The sequence below is a fragment of the Artemia sp. Qi Xiang Cuo genome, chromosome 11 (assembly GCF_049724085.1).
Source record: "Artemia sp. Qi Xiang Cuo chromosome 11, ASM4972408v1, whole genome shotgun sequence".
NCBI lineage: Eukaryota > Metazoa > Arthropoda > Branchiopoda > Anostraca > Artemiidae > Artemia > Artemia sp. Qi Xiang Cuo.
In genome coordinates this window covers 43,905,967-43,921,683 of record NC_142804.1, presented here as the reverse complement: position 1 = coordinate 43,921,683, position 15,717 = coordinate 43,905,967, and the positions used below count along the sequence as shown (strand labels likewise).

The following is a 15,717-nucleotide window of genomic DNA, read 5'->3' as shown; positions in this document are numbered from 1 at the left end:
GGGCAATCGCCGGGGAGTAAACGCCTGCCATCGATTTTTTCACGGGTAGACAATTCCGAGGTCGCTTGAACTCGAAACTTGGCTTCACCTTTGTAGCGCTAAATTTTAAAGAATCTTATCTTCAATTAGTTTATTCTAATAAAGATATAAAAATCTATAATTAGCAGAGCTATGCTCGAAGTAGATTCTTTAAGGAATTATAAGTTGGTTTCGAGGTTTCGAGTTGGTTTCAAAGGCATTTTGGGAAAGTTTCTGCCAAAATACGGGTTCCGGGGTAATATACACTGGATCTCTGATGGCATATTAAATGTGAAGAGCTGTTTGGATGTAGTAGCAAAAATCACTAAGCCGTGATCTTACTGTTATATTATTTACATACAGTGATTTATAGCGACAAAAACAACTTGTGAAAGTTCCAAGCCTTTTTAGGGCTGAAGAAAACTTGTTTCTAAGCAGAAGCATAAACAAAGTGTTTTAAAGCTACAAAAACTCCTTACAAAATTTGTAGTTACAAGAAAAACACGATTTCCATTTTCCTTTTTTAATGGTAAAAGAATTTCTTTTAAGATTCTAAGATTTCTTTTAAGGGTTTCTATAAACAATTTGCATTCAGAAGTGACAAAAACTATCTTTATATAATATACAGTAGCGAAAAATGTAATGAGAGTTAATAACAAAGGTTTTTTAAGCCTGATAATTTTTTTCTAAGGTGAAATATAAACATTGGGCTTTAAAGCTACCGAATAAATACATAAAAATTCAATATAGAATTTGTAGTTGCAAAACAGAAGAGTTCAATAGTAAAGCGTTAAATGCATTGAAGAATTAAAAGGATTAAAAAGGATCAAATGGGTTAAAAGGGGTAACAAGGGATAAAAAGTTGTTAAAAGGATTAAAAGAGTTAAATAGGTTACAGGGCGGAAAGAGTTAAAGCCAGAGGTAATCCCACCTTCCTTCGATGGTTTCCATCCCAAAATACCAAACACTCGTTTAAAACAATCGCCTATTGGCTCTTTTCAGAGGGTAAAAACATCACATTATGTGATAAGACCAACTAAATTTTTATCCAGAAAATGAAAGAAATAAACAGTTTTCAATACACATTAGAATATTTATTCAATATTGTACTGTAACATAGAATAGCAGTTATTTAATGGTTTTTTTTTCAGCAGTTGTCCCAATTTATTATCTTCAATGTACTTCACAATTAAATTCAAGCCCTTTCGTATCCCTGATGTATGCATCAAGTTCCAAAAACCAAAAGTTCATCCACTTTAAATCTAGTCAGTAATATCACATATCTACCAAAAATTTCCCCCCATACAAATGTTAATCGGCGTTCGGCCTATAGCAATTTCTACCACAGCAATTAATCGGCCTTTTTTAGTAATTAACCGGGCTTTAGCAATTTCTACTGCCACACTGGGGACTCTTGCTCTCGTGTAATCTTCGTTCGTTTTCTTAATATCCAACAGCGCTAAACCAATCATTTCCGTCATCAATAAACTGATTCAGAAGTCAAAAACTTTTTTCTCACAACTGTTTTGTTATAACACTTTGTCAAGTCTTCACAACACTCAACGTTTGCGTGCTATAAGAAACTGCAGCAAATATCTTTAATTATATTCACTTACCAAGGACATGCGACCAATTTTTATAAACAACTTTCAACAATATGCACAATTTGTTAAATCCCATGCAACCTCAATTGACGCATTAATTATGCAAAATCGTTTGAAACGGCCTGATTTGGATGTAAAGTCCAGATTAGTTACACCCTTACTACTCCCGTGCTACATTTTTAAAGATCGTTGTGATGATTTATGCTAAGAATTATATGTTCGGATTGTCCTAAGAAAATAGTGTTGGGCTCCTCGGTATTCATCGGTCAAGTGCCTGATTACTTTATATATAAAAGATCCCAATTCAAAAAGTTTTAACTCCTTAAGCCATTCCCGAGATAAATAACGTTAAAATCAGGTGCAGATAGCATTTTCTAATTTACTCGGGTATGTGTGTCGTTTCCAGACCACGTTCTTGGGAAACTCTGGAAATCTTGTAATGAGAATAATCCGCGAGACTTCGCTCAAAATACAGCTATTCAGGAACGAAATTTATTTGCCAATTTTCGGGTCCAATAACATCCCCCATCCTCACTTCCAACAAAATATGTGATTTTCTCGGGTCAATAAAACGACTCTGAAATGTTCGAGCCATAAGGACCCCGAGCGTAAAGAAAACTTTAGCGTAAAGAATGAGGTGTTGAGGAGGGAGCGCATTTTTCTCTAAAGATTCACATAGTCCAGACAAAATAAAAAGCTAATATTGACAAATATTGTAAAGCTCTATTTAACTAAGCTGATTTATTTGAGACTTGATACAGTGATAACGTACAGTGATTTGTGTAGGTGACCAAAAATATTGGAGGGCAGCTAGCCCCCTCCCGCGGTCATTCTTTCCAAAGCCATCCGATCAAAATTTTTAGATAGCGATTTTGTTCAGCATTGTCAAAACATTTAATAACAATGTCTTTGAGGATGAATTACCCCCCCCCCCCCTTACATTCCCCGGGAGAAAGGATGCAAGTGATGAACTTTGCCTATTGTTTACATATAGTATTGGTTATTAGGAAGTATACAGACGTTTTCAAGGAGATTTTTCTGTCGGGGATGGGGATTACGTGGGTGAATCTTTCCACGGAGGAGTTTTTTATGGGGGAAGGAAATTTTCCATGGAGGGGAGCCAGATTCCCAGCTCTATTTAAAAAGCAATCAGAAATTAAATTCAAAAAGTTTTTCAACTGAAAATAAGAAGCAACATTAAAACTTAAGATGAACAGAAATTATTACGTATATGAGGGGGGTTGCCCCCTCCTCAACATCTCGCTCTTTACGCAAAGTTTGAGTTTTGTCCCAATTCTTTAAAAATGACTCCTGAAACACAATGCTCGTTTAATTAGAACATGGGTCAGCAACCTGCGGCCAGCAAGATTCTCACCGCAACTCACCTGACGAACCCTTTTACTCACCATAGCAATATAAAACAAAGTGAAAGATGGTACCATCTAGCATTCTGCCATACAGCATTCTCGAAAAATCCGTAAGCCTCATCTAGCATAGTTTGATTGATTTTCAACTATGCAATCCAGACCAATTGTTTTGGCGTGTTACAATTTTTGTCTTTGAGCAAACCTTTCTTAAAGTTTGGGAAATACATCCCAAAAAAATATTTTGTCTTTGGATTTTCTTTGTTTATTCTTTTTAGTTCAATAAAGTTTTGCGCTTGGGGTACCAAATGAAAGCCAAATTATCTGGTCATGTTAGGTGGTCATCTTGTGGCAAAACATTCAGAAGAAAAAACAACTCTTGATTTTGTAGATGGGTGTCATCTGGTATATAGTGGGACGGGAAAATATGGTAAACACTGGGACATTTCCCAGCATGTATCAGATGAAACCCATCTACAAAATCGAGGGTAATTTTTTTTCAAAAGGGTTAACCTTTGAGGGCTGCTTCAACTACTACTTATGCAAATAGTACAACTGCTATTGTGATTTTTTCAAACTGTGACTGCTTATAACTGTTTGAATTTGTGACTATTTGCAACTGTAAATCCTTGTGAATGGGACTGATTGTGACTGCGACCCCAACAAATTGTAACTACAGTTGCCAGTGCATATGACTTTGACTGCATCAACTACTCTGCTATAGCAAACAACAAGACAATCCCTCAAAACTGGAGCAATGCCAAAAAGACAGGGATAGACTGGCTGGTAGGTTTTCGAGCTTAAGATCCACAACTGATACAACGCAAGCCTGAACCCATAAGCTTGGGTTATGCAACGAGCTTTAACAGAGTCAATATTGGACAATTCTTCTCAAACCGGAAGTCAGTTCTAGAAAATCTTCCTTTTAATGGAAGTGACATATACAATGTGACGAAAATTCTGTGACCACAGTTCATATTCCTCCTAAAGTGTTTAGGGAGAGGCGTCAGATGATATTGTGCAAGGCAACATCATCAGAGAGAGCTATCCTTGTAGCCATGGCGGGACTGTTTCTGCAAGCAGTCAGTATTTACTGCCTTAATTTATATTTCCAAGGAAAATTTTTCCGCCTCACATGCTAACTGGTGCTCCAGGAAACTGAGCAGGTGAAGTCTCATCATCCAGTTGGATTAGTCAAGATCTATTTTTGAAATATATTCACCATCTCAAGGATATATTCACATCGATCATTTTCCAAATTGCAAGAAAGCAGTAGAAGAAGCTTGCCTAAATTGTATTTGGCAAAATACTAAAATGAAAAGTGCATTAATACAAGTTGAAACCGAGTTTGAAAACCGGGTTTCTGATTTCACAAAGATCTCACGTAAGATGGATATTTTCGAAAACCCCTTCGCAGTGGATTTCAGTAATGTACCAAGGTGATAGATTTGCAAAGTGATACCACACTTAAAATAGCTTTTAAGAAAAAAAACAACTTTGTGGATTCCTATGGAAGTTTGCCTTCTGAAAACTACAAGGAATTAAAAAGGTTTGCTGAGCGATTAATTACTATGTTTGGTAGTACATATATTTGTGGCAAAATTTTTCAATTCTGAATTATCGAAAAAACAAACACTGTTATGGGACATAGACGCAATATTTCACGTCTCTACTACAAAAATACAAGTTAATGTAAAAAAAACTTGCAAGTCAAATGCAAAAACGGAAATCTCACTGATTGTGTTAACTACAATAAATGTAGTAAAAACACGCCTTAAGCGTTTTATTTTTAAACATAAAATATTTGTATATAAATATTGTAGATGTACTCTACCCATTGTAGTATACCTACAAAATGAGGCTAGTGTAATGACCTGTAACCTAAGTGCGGACCGCGTAATATCCCAACGTAAACCTTTGGCCCTTTTACAACAATTAATTAAAAAAAACTTTTTCCACAAAATAAGTTTTTCAAAGAAAAGTAAAGAAATCCATTAAGCCAAAAATAAAGCAAAAATAAAATCAAATAATGAGCATATAAGGTTTTCATAGAAAGCGTTGTCGTAGAAACTTCAAAATGGGCTCATTCGATTGGAAATTGAATGGCTTGTGTCCTTTTTAATAGTCGAAGGAGATTGGAAGGCAACTAACACCCCTCTCACGCCCACCTTTTCCCCAAACACGTCCAATCAAATTTGAGATAACCATTTTGTTCAACGTAGTTGAAAGTTTGGGAAATTAGGTCGTTAAGGATGAAACTACCATCCCCCCCCCCCTCACAGCCCTCAGGGCAAGGGTTGTAAAATGTGATCAGAGGGCATGTAAAGTTTTTATAGAAAGCGTTGCCGTAGATACTTCAAAAAGGGCTCATTCGATTGGAAATTAAAATTGCTAGTGCTCTTTTTAATAGTCGAAAGTAATTGGAGGGGAACTAACCCCCCTCTCACGCCCACCATTTCCCAAGAAACATTCAATCAAAATTTTAAGATGGCCATTTTTTTCAACGTAGTTGGGAGTTCTGGAAATTAGGTCTTTGAGGATGAACCCCTCCCCCACACCCCTCAGGGCAAGAGTTGTAAGTTATGCCCTGGGGGCAAATAAGGTTTTTATTTTTTCGAGAATGCTATATGGCAGAATGCTAGATGGCACCCTCTTTCACTTCGTTTTATATTGTTATGGTGAGTAAAAGGGTTCGTCAGGTGAGTTGCGGTGAGGATCTTGCTGGCCGCAGGTTGCTGACCCATGACCTAATTAAACGAGCATTGTGTTTCAGGAGTCATTTTTAAAGAATTGGGACAAAACTCAAACTTTGCGTAAAGAGCGAGATGTTGAGGAGGGGGCAACCCCCCTCATATACGTAATAATTTCTGTTCGTCTTAAGTTTTAATGTTGCTTCTTATTTTCAGTTGAAAAGCTTTTTGAATTTAATTTCTGATCGCTTTTTAAATAGAGCTGGGAATCTGGCTCCCCTCCATGGAAAATTTCCTTCCCCCATAAAAAACTCCTCCGTGGAAAGATCCTCCCACGTAATCCCCATCCCCGACAGAAAAATCTTCCTGAAAACGTCTGTATACTTCCTAATAACCAATACTATATGTAAACAATGGGCAAAGTTCATCACTTGCAGCCTTTCTCCCGGGGAATGTAAGGGGGGGGGTAATTCATCCTCAAAGACATTGTTATTTAATGTTTTGACAATGCTGAACAAAATGGCTATCTAAAAATTTTGATCGGGTGGCTTTGGAAAAAACGACCGCGGGAGGGGGGCTAGCTGCCCTCCAATATTTTTTCTCAAATAAATCAGCTTAGTTAAATAGAGCTTTACAATATTTTTCAATATTAGCTTTTTATTTTGTTTGGACTATGTGAATCTTTAGAGAAAAATGCGCTCCCTCCTCAACACCTCGTTCTTTACGCTAAAGTTTTCTTTACGCTCGGGGTCCTTATGGCTCGAACATTTCAGAGTCGTTTTATTGGCCCGAGAAAATAACATATTTTGTTGGAAGTGAGGGTGGGGGATGTTATTGGACCCTAAAATTGGCAAATAAATTTCGTTCCTGAATAGCTGTATTTTGAGCGAAGTCTCGCGGATTATTCTCATTACAAGATTTCCAGAGTTTCCCAAGAACGTGGTCTGGAAACGACACACATACCCGAGTAAATTAGAAAATGCTATCTGTACCTGATTTTAACGTTATTTATCTCGGAAATGGCTTAAGGAGTTAAAACTTTTTGAATTGGGATCTTTTATATATAAAGTAATCAGGCACTTGACCGATGAATACCGAGGAGCCCAACACTATTTTCTTAGGACAATCCGAACATATAATTCTTAGCATAAATCATCACAACGATCTTTAAAAATGTAGCACGGGAGTAGTAAGGGTGTAACTAATCTGGACTTTACATCCAAATTAGGCCGTTTCAAACGATTTTGCATAATTAATGCGTCAATTGAGGTTGCATGGGATTTAACAAATTGTGCATATTGTTGAAAGTTGTTTATAAAAATTGGTCGCATGTCCTTGGTAAGTGAATATAATTAAAGATATTGTTGTTTGTTTGTTTGTAGCACTCCTGGGCAAGCTGCCCATTGTGCACGTCTCCATGATTTCATCAGAGCCTTTAGGGATGAAGGTATTCCACGTCAAAATTTCGGGTGTCCAGCGGTTGTTCTGTAATTACCAATGTCAAAATACTTTAAAAAAGCCATCTAGCCTTCGTCACTGTGGTTAGGGAGGGGATTTGAATAATCTAAAGGCAAAAAAAAACAATAAGCCAATGTCAGGCTGTGTGCAACTCTATCCAATGGTGTCACAAATGAGCCTCCGTATTTACAATTCAAACACAACTGGCTGATATGGCAATTTAAACTGATAAGCTTGGCTTGCAATATATACACATACTCATACATATAGATTAAAGATATTTGCTGATGTTTCTTATAGCATGCAAACGTTGAGTGTTGTGAAGACTTGACAAAGTGTAATAATAAAATAGTTGTGAGAAAAAAGTTTTTGACTTTTGAATCAGTTTATTGATGACGGAAATGATTGGTTTAGCGCTGTTGGATATTAAGAAAACGAACGAAGATTACACGAGAGCAAGAGTCCCCAGCGTGGCAGTAGAAATTGCTAAAGCCCGAATAATTGCTAAAAAAGGCCGATTAATTGCTAAAAAAGGCCGATTAATTGCTAAGGTAGAAATTGCTATAGGCCGAATGCCGATTAACATTTGTACGGGGGAAATTTTTGGTAGATATGTGATATTACTGACTAGGTTTAAAGTGGATGAACTATTGGTTTTTGGAACTTGATGCATACATCAGGGGTACGAAAGGGCTTGAATGTAATTGTGAAGTACATTGAAGATAATAAATTGGGACAACTGCTGAAAAAAAACATTAAATAACTGCTATTCTATGTTACAGTACAATATTGAATAAATATTTTAAAATGTATTGAAAACTTAGTTGGTAAAAATTTAGTTGGTCTTATCACATAATGTGATGTTTCTTCCCTCTGAAAAGAGCCAATAGGCGATTGTTTTAAACGAGTATTTGGTATTTTGGGATGGAAACCATCGAAGGAAGGTGGGATTACCTCTGGCTTTAACTCTTTCCGCCCTGTAACCTGTTTAACCCTTTTAATCCTTTTAACAATTTTTTATCCCTTGTTACCCCTTTTAACCCATTTGATCCTTTTTAATCCTTTTAACTCTTCAATGCATTTAACGCTTTACTATTGAACTCTTCTGTTTTGCAACTACAAATTCTATATTGAATTTTTATGTATTTATTCGGTAGCTTTAAAGCCCAATGTTTATATTTCACCTTAGAAAAAAATTATCAGGCTTAAAAAACCTTTGTTATTATCTCTCATTACATTTTTCGCTACTGTATATTATATAAAGATAGTTTTTGGCACTTCTGAATGCAAATTTTTATAGAAATCCTTAAAAGAAATCATAGAATCTTAAAAGAAACTCTTTTACAATTAAAAAAGAAAAAATGGAAATCTTGTTTTTCTTGTAACTACAATTTTTGTAAGGAGTTTTTGTAGCTACATTTTTTGTAACGATTTTATTTTTGTAGCTTTAAAACACTTTGTTTATGCTTCTGCTTAGAAACAAGTTTTCTTCAGCCCTAAAAAGGCTTGGAGCTTTCACAAGTTGTTTTTGTCGCTATAAATCACTGTATGTAAATAATATAACAGTAAGATCACGACTTAGTGATGTTTGCTACTATATCCAAACAGCTCCTCCCATTTAATCTGTCATCAGCGGTTCAGTGTATATTACACCCTGGAACGTGTATTTTCGCAGAAACTTCCTCAAAATGCCTTTGAAACCAACTCGAGACTTTGAAGCCTACTTGTAATTCCTAAAAACATCTAATAATAACATTGCACTACTAATTATCGATTTTATATATGTATTAGAATAAATTAATTTAAAATTAGATTCTCTAAAATTTAGTGGCTAAGGGTATTAAGCTGAAACCTTCATGGAATATTGAACTACATCAAAAGACCCTTTCAATCAATCAATTTTATTCAATCAATAAACTCAACAAAATACACTTAAATATAAACTCCCCCGTAAGGCTCTATGGCCAGGAAAAAACAGGGTAGAAACAAAAATGAAACAAATACTTAAAAAACAAAAACGTTTTCAACATCATACATTCCCACCTTTCAGAAACTCAACACAAGAGAAATCATAAGATAAAAAAATCATAAGATACAATGATCAACATAAAAAAAAAAAAAAAATTAACTACTAGCAAGCAAATCCCTAAAATAATTTCGGAACATACCAAACGAGTGGCAGCTTCGTGCAGACACAGGGAGCGTGTTCCAAATCCTGTTGCCAGTTGTTAGAGGGTTGAAATCGAACCTCACCGGTAACATATGAAGCATCTGGAAACTGCTGGAAATGCGGAGGTAATAATTCGAGTAATCAGAAACGAAAGATATATTATTACATAGAGCAGCAGGAAGATGGCCGTGCAACTGCAAAAAGATGAAAGAAGGACAAGAAAGAAAATAGAGAGATTTCAAATCAAGCAAGGGTTTAAGTGAAGATCGGTTAGTTTCCTTAATAAGAGCCCTTGCTTTATCATGAAGTTTTGAAAGTGGAATCAGAGACGAGGGAAACGTTGACATTCAAATAACAGAACAGGATGAAACATAAGACTAAACTAGTCTGAAGTATAAGATGCTAAGAATTGACACTGGAAAAATGTGTTTAAGCTTTCTAAGGATCCCAAGACTCCTGGAGACATTCATTTTAATTAGGTCAATAATGATGCTTGAAGGAAAGACTTTCGTTAAGCAAGATACCTAGGAATTGAACGTTACGATCCTTAGGTCTACTTACGAAGCCTCTTGACAAATGTACTTCATTTAAGTCAGGGAAATCCTTTGAAACTCTGGAAAAAATGAGAAAAAATGACTTTCCGATATTTAAGGCAAGATAATTTACATCATATCATTGGATCACTCCTTCAAAAAGGGTTTCTATCTTTGAAGGGAGATCAGACTCAGTTCTACCAGCTGTGCCAAGAGTAATGTCATCAGCAAAAGCAATAAGTGCATCCGGGAGGACGAACTCCTTTCACAATTAGTGACGGATGCTGGTTGACAAAGACGACAGCAAATGGTAGGTTTTCAATTTTGAACCGCATTAATAAGGTCATTGATATAGATTAAAAAGAGTATCGGCCCAATAACAGATCCTTGTGGAACGCCAAACTCTATTCCCGAAGGGTTAGAAAATTGCAGATCAACCGAGATGACTCGACCAGATAAATATGATAGAAACCAAGAATAAGCATTCCTCTTATACCAACATGGGACAGTTTTCAAAGCAGAATATTGTGTGTTAATGAGTCAAATGTTTCTCGCACATTGAAAAAAATAACAGCAGATACCACACCAGAGTTAAGAACTGAATGTAAATAATTCAAGAGAGTTGCGTATGCATGCTTAGGCGAGTGCTTCGCACTAAAACCGAACTAAAAATCATGAAAAAAGTGTTTAAATTAAGAAAATTAAGAAGTTGAGAAAGCATTGTTTTTTTCAAATATTTTACTAAACACTGATAAAAGGGATATGGGACGATAATTTGCAGGATCATTCCTTGATGCATCTTTGAAATTAATAATAACGCGAACGGGCTTTAAAGCGCCTGGGAAAACATCATTTTCTAAGGAAAGATTGATAAGTCTCGTGAGGGCAGAAATGATGACAGGAAGAATGAACTTTACAACCTTAGTCGGAATACGGTCTGGGCCAGAAGATGAAACCATTGACAATTCTGGCTATTTCAGCTTCAGAGGCAGGTTCCAATGCTATTGATTTAGGACAATGCGGTCCAAGGTAAGACATAAAGTCAGGTAAAGAAAAAGAAGGACTTACAGAAGAGGCTGTAGCTTTGCCAATATTAGCAAAATAGGAAGTAAACACATCTTGAACTTTTAGCTCACCCTCTACATTTTCGCCTTCCATCACAATACTTGAAGGGGCAGAAGGAGGCAGAGGAGATGGCCTGATAACAGAATTGATTACTTGCCATGTCTTCCTAATGTCTTTACCACACTCAGAGAATTTTCTGTAATAAAATAAAGATTTGGCCTTTCGGCAAAGCGAATTATAAACTCTTCTATAAGCTTTGAAAAGTTGAAATCGAGAATCACGAGAAGATGGCTTAGTGCACCTGTAAGCCTTCCAAAGATTATTTTTCTTCCTCCAACTTTTAAGGAGTCCCAGAGTCATCCAAGGATTCAAAGGGGTTGTTCTTTTTGATGCCGTATTCGACTGGGACGCAATACATGTATCCAAGGTAACTTCTTTTAAAGACTCATAAAAAGAATTAAACAAAGAATCTAAATCAGATTCATTTTCTGAAATACTCTACAAAAAATCCACCAACCGTGACCAAAGAAGATGCAATCCCTGATCATTCAATTTTAAAGAGGAAAGACTAGCTCCTTGGTTCCTCCTCGGCAACGGATCGGAAAAATCATGCGTGGAAAAAACAGAAAAGCGGTCTGAAATATCACTCGTCAACACAAAATTTTGCGCCAAGGTCAACGATGAAAAAATATTATCAAGCAAAGAAGCAATAGTGTTAGTAGTGCGAGTTGGAATGCATGCAGAAGGTAATGTTCCACAAGCGAGCATTGTTGAAAGAAAATCCAAGGACGAGGATGACCGGTCACACAAATTAAGGTTGAAGTTACCCATAACGACAAGTTCACATGAATGAAGTTGGATTCTTTCCAAAACCTCATCAAGAATCTGAAGGAAAGGGGGAACAGACCCACTAAGAGACCGGAATATATTACCAACAATCAAAGTTTTAGCTTGGGTTTTAATCTCAATAAATATAGATTCAAAAATCATTCTTCTTCATTTCTTGACAGGCCACGTCTAAAACAGTACGGCAGACATTCCGAAACATAAACAGCAAGGCCACCTCTTGCCGTTCTACTTCGATTTAAACATTCCATCTTGTACCCAGAGAGATGCAATAGACATTCATTTTTCTAATCAAGTAAAGTCACACAAAGACTAATAGAATTAGTGTGACCACCAAGCATTACTTTTTGCAACTTATCAAACGAAGAGAGAAGACCTTTAACATTAAACTGAAGCACAGAGAAACTACCGAATTGTTATGATATTCGACCAAAATCCAATGCATATTTAATACAAACAGAAAGATGGGATTCGCTGGCGATTTATTAGACTGACCCACTGAATTATTTATCAAACTAAAAAAAATCTATTGGATTATTTTCAAGTTGAAGCAGTCGTTCACCCAAGTCGTTCACCCAAACTAGAGTCAAACAAACTCAAATTCAAGAAATAAACTAATAAGGCCAAAACAATTAAATCTGAAATAAGGAATAGTGGAGAGAAAAAAAATACAAACAAACACCAAAATTACATAAAAAAAGAAAAAAATCAGGGAGACAAAGGGACAAAAAAATTAAAATTAAGTAGAGACAGAAGAATAAAAGAAAAAACGAAAACAAAAAACAAACAAACAAATCATAGCTTCTGATACTAAATACAATCAGCAATAGACCTTATTTTCTTTATTGCTGAGCCTACACTAGGCTTTGCCAATATGTGGCCCTGATCTGACCACGCATTACGCTGACCATTCTTGTCCTTAGCCGCATTCAAAATGTCCCGGCGACGCTTTGTTAGGGACTCCGATATAAAAATACCAGTAGATGCAAGTCTAGCTTTTGCTTTAAATACTTTTCGGGCTATATCTTTGCTGTAAAATTTAACAATGATCGGAGCAACTCCAGTAGAACGTTCTTCAGTCCGTGGGGTCTGGTTATTCAGGCGGAGACGGTACACATTGTGAAATCAGAAGGTGGGAGTTCAGTCAGAGACATTTTGCTGTTCAGAATTTGAAGTATTGCCGTGCGACTTTCAACACTGGGTAACTGTTTGGCCCCATGAAATACAAGGCTGTCGAGTAGGGACTCCTGGTCAAAATCATCCAGCTTTGTTTCAATTCGAATGATTCTGTCCTCGAGGTTCTCAATTTGAGTTCTCAGTTAAAGCCTGCTCAACTTTCGCAAACTTTGGATTAAACTCGAGTGTGATTGCATCATAAACCTAGCTGATTATTAGTTCAGCAGGCTCTTTCATTGACCTTGCAGCATTAAACTTTTCAGTCACTTCCTGCGTTATATTTTCAAGCAAATCATTTTTTGTCTTCTCTAGCTGGGCTCCTTAGCAACTAATTGCTCATAAATGGGGGTAATGCTGGAAGAAACCAAGGTGGACCCTACTTTATCTCTTTGTTTCAGGGCTAAAAATATCTTCAAAAGAGTCTGATAAATTTCAGGAGTATGTGCAAGCTCGGCAAATGCTTTTTTAACATCAGGCGTGGATGAATCAGTCGTTTTAGGGTCGTATTTTTGAAGATTCGTATCAATGATCCTGAATTTATCGTGACTTCCGTAGCAAAAAATGAGGTATGTAGGCTTCCCTTTTGAGTCCTTTCCAGGCTGAATAACTCTTACCGGCAAAAGGGGATAGTTCTTGAATTTAGCCAACGCAGCATCAGACTGCTCGAAACGCTGCATAATTATTAAAAGTCTGATTAGAATGAGCCGATAAACAAGACAAAAAGACTTATCTTTGAGTGAGGTCCCAGCCTCACTAATGCATCCGAGTGGATTTAAAATACAACCTGTGTGAAGTCGGTCCACGTGCCTTTCCCGATGGCACTGAACAGTGCACGTTAACGCAAAGGCTCTAAAACTGCCAATTTTACACTAAAATAGTCCTTCGAAATAAGATAATCCAATCAAATACAGTCAATAATAATCCAAAAATCCAAGTTATCAGCTATCTTTACAATAATAATAATAATATAATGCAAAAACGTAGGCCAGAGCCTCTTACAAAACAAGAAAAAAAACAATACAAAAATTTAAATAAATCTTCTAAAGTTACTGAAGTCGTACATACGACTCTCTTATATCTTGTCAAACGAGTTCTTGAAAGAGCTGATGGAAAGTGCCAGAACGGTTTCTTCGGGTAGGGAGTTCCAGGTGTCGAAAACTCGGTTTCGAAAGGCCCATTTGCCTACATCTTTGTAGAGCCTTTCAGTCTTAAGCTTTAAGGGATGGCACCGTAGATGATTTTCGTTAAAGACCAGCAGTGCTTCTCCGGGGACGTTGTCATAGCAGCCATGGCACGGCCTGTACAGCTCTAACATACCACTCCTTAGAAATCTGTATGAGAGTGCTGATAGGTGAAGCAGACGAAGACGTTGTTCGTATGGGAGGTCTTTCAGACTTGGGGAGAACTTCGTCATCTGCTTTTGAACTGCTTTCAGTGCATCTATATCCTTGTTGAGGGATGGCGAACTGAGCAATGACCATATTTGAGAATCGGGCGGACTAGCGACTTAATGAGGGTCGCAAGCATTCCTACATCGAGACACTTGAACGTTCTCCTGATCAGCGCTGATACCCGCGTAGCCTGTTTGATGGCCAATCCCTAATGGTCCGAAAAGATCAACTTGTGATCAACCATGATATCCAAATCTCTTTCGAGCAAGTCGTGTGGGCCCAATGCTGTATGATGCAGATGAACATTCAGCTCCGAGGGTCAAGTGGTGGCTTTTTGGGATATTAATTTCCATCAAACAAGTCTTCATCCGGGCACTAATACGGTCAAGATCTTCTTGGAGGTTTGCAGAGTCTTCAGGTGACATGATCATACGATATAGCTTGGTGTCATCCGCGTACAGCAGAATTGTTGAGTCAATATCATCAACTATGTCGTTTGTATAAAGGTTGAACAGGAGGGGACCTAGGATAGATCCCTGTGGGACACCACTGATGACGTCCAATTCGAATTGGCTTATCTGACCTTCTACACCAATGACTTGCTTGCACCCCGTTACAAAGTTTGTTATCCAGGCAAGTATTTGCCCCCCACCCAGGACATATTTTGAAAGCTTGAGAAGCAGACACTTATGGGGCACTTTGTCAAAATCTTTCTGGAGATACAAGTAGATAATTTCTACTTCAAGTCCTTTATTAACAGCGATCTTCAAGTCGTCCACTGCGAAAAGCATCTGAATTTCTGCAGATGATGTTTTTAGAGAATCACACTGTTTATCAGTTCGAATTTGTTTGCTTTTTAGATAGACGAGAATATGGTCTGATTTTACAGACTCAAGAATCTTGCAGGGAATACTAGTGAGACTGATTGGACGGTAATTTGCCAGAATCTCCCTTTTGCCAGATTTGAAGATAGGTGACACGACTGCTCTCTTCGAGACACTTGGCAATTCGCCTTTATCCAGCAATTTCTGGGATATGATTGTTAACGGATGAGCGGTTAAGACAGCTGTTTCTCTTAAAACCTTTGGCTGCAGTTTATATGGCCCTATGGATTTCTTCGTGTTTATAGCCTTCAATTTATTGAGTACTAAGGATTCAGTTATGCTGGTATTGGAGATCGGCTCGTACCCGTTTGTGCTACTGGTCGAGGGAACGGGCTCTTTAAGGTCTGGTTCTTGAGTAAAGACTCTTGCAAATTGCTTGCCAAGAAGGTCTTGCCAATTTGGGTCTTCTATGAGGGTGTTCAGCTGCTTGTCAAACAAAGGTGGAATTCCACCTCCGTTCTTACGCTTTGAGTTGACGTATCTTCCCTTTCATTTGCTTCAAAGCGGGTTGCTTTTCG

The 15,717-nt window shown here is 37.3% G+C and overlaps 1 protein-coding gene and 1 pseudogene across 3 annotated transcripts in view; both read right to left on the bottom strand.

Annotated features, from left to right (window-relative positions):
* fh (frataxin) overlaps positions 1 to 15,717 on the bottom strand; it is a 75,502-nt gene that overhangs the window by 37,706 nt on the left and 22,079 nt on the right. The window contains exon 1 of one of the 3 annotated variants that reach the window (XM_089096820.1): positions 9,303 to 9,321. The exons of the other annotated variants lie outside the window; for them this stretch is intronic. The gene's annotated coding sequence lies outside the window, so the exon portion shown is untranslated. Of the gene's footprint in view, positions 1 to 9,302; positions 9,322 to 15,717 lie in introns of those variants that run through there. 3 annotated transcript variants of the gene reach the window in all.
* Positions 12,559 to 13,601, bottom strand: LOC148947011 (uncharacterized; annotated as a pseudogene).